The 1,576-nt window shown below is 33.2% G+C and overlaps 1 protein-coding gene across 1 annotated transcript in view; it reads right to left on the bottom strand.

Moving 5' to 3' along the window:
- Positions 1 to 1,576, bottom strand: part of AGPS (alkylglycerone phosphate synthase) — a 139,450-nt gene that overhangs the window by 29,878 nt on the left and 107,996 nt on the right. The window lies entirely within an intron of this gene.

Genomic DNA, 1,576 nt, shown 5'->3' with positions numbered 1-1,576 from the left:
CGCTTAAAGCTCTGACTTGGGGGAGAAGAGGGGGACAAGGGCAATATATGTAACCTAAACATTTGTACCACCCCAAAAAAAGTAACATGTACATGTTTACAACCTTCACTTGTAAAGGTTTTTTCTGAGGTCATTCACTAAGCTACCATTAGCTTTACCAAGTTATAAGCTTTTCATTATACAGAGCAAGGTCTCTATTTTTCCCTTCCTTCAAGGTTTCTATAATTCAATATTTAAAATGCACTCTATCAGCTTTTATAATCTGATTCTATCCCCAATGTATCTGTTCTAAAATTTATTAATGAACAGACTTGACTTTGTACTTTATGCAGTACTCTTCAAATCCTGACAGTCTCTCTCATACAGAAGCAAAAAAGACTACTTCAAGGAGACCCTTCTGATTGAAATGAACAGTTAAAGTGTAAGAAAGATGCTTTTCTCAGATCTCATGTTAGAATTCTACTTTCTTACCCTGCAGAAGCACAATTTAGCAAATTCTAAAAGATATCTCTCCCAATGGCAGAAGCAGAACTAAGAAACACAATATAGTAGGAGGGAAGCACAAAATGAGACCACAAGAAAGAGGAAAAGAAAAACACAGAATAGGAGTTTAAAGAGTACAGAAATATTTCTAGTATTGCAAAATACATGTAAATTATCATGTACAAGGAACAAGTAGGCTCAACAGCTGATGCCTTCATGAGGACTTGTCATTGGGGAGGAAAAATATCCAAATTTTACTTACTAATATTAATATGGTCTGTTTACCTCCAGCTTAATGTAATTACACCACAATACTACTACAACATTTATATAATCCTTCAGAGCTTAAAAGTTTTTTCATATGCTTTCATTTCATTCTTACAACAATCCCATCAAAAAATGGTATTACCACTACTTTACTGATGATAAAATTAGAACTTGGAGAGATTAAATTACTAACGAACAGCAAAACAGCACACTCAGTCTTCAGACACATGCAGTCTTACAAGACAAAACTTAAAAGGTTGGTAGAAAGTTGTTATGGTGACAAGGTTGAGGGGCAAAGACTGGCTAGGCCCAGGTCTGCTTCCTGAGCTGAGATTAATACATTGACTGCCACACTACAAAAAAAAAATTCTTCCATTGGGCCATGGTGTTTTATTATGAAAATAGAATAAAAACTTCAAAAACAAAATAATCCTTTCTAATTTAATGAAAAATTTGTTACTTTTTATTGTTTTCTGTAAGTGAATTATATGCAATTAAATTGTCAATATTAATTGTAACACTAAGAACATCAACGAGGAAGATTTTCACAAACCAACTGCAGGGCTTCACTTCACAAAGCCCCGGGCTCAAAACACGAGTGAGTTAAATACAACTCACAAGTCAGTTAATGTGTCAGGTAATTACTTAATGTGCTAAATAATTCCACGTATATTAGAAGAACATCATCATGAATAGAAATATATAGAAAATGTTATGCTGATGCATAACTTATTTCAGAAGTCTAGGATCAGGTGTACTTAATAGAGATATTACATTATTTCCAAAATTACCTAAATTTTATTCATGTTTACATTGTAAGTTGTTT

Source organism: Propithecus coquereli, unplaced genomic scaffold, assembly GCF_000956105.1.
Source record: "Propithecus coquereli isolate 6110/MARCELLA unplaced genomic scaffold, Pcoq_1.0 Scaffold34, whole genome shotgun sequence".
Lineage (NCBI taxonomy): Eukaryota > Metazoa > Chordata > Mammalia > Primates > Indriidae > Propithecus > Propithecus coquereli.
This window is presented reverse-complemented; position numbering and strand designations above follow the sequence as displayed.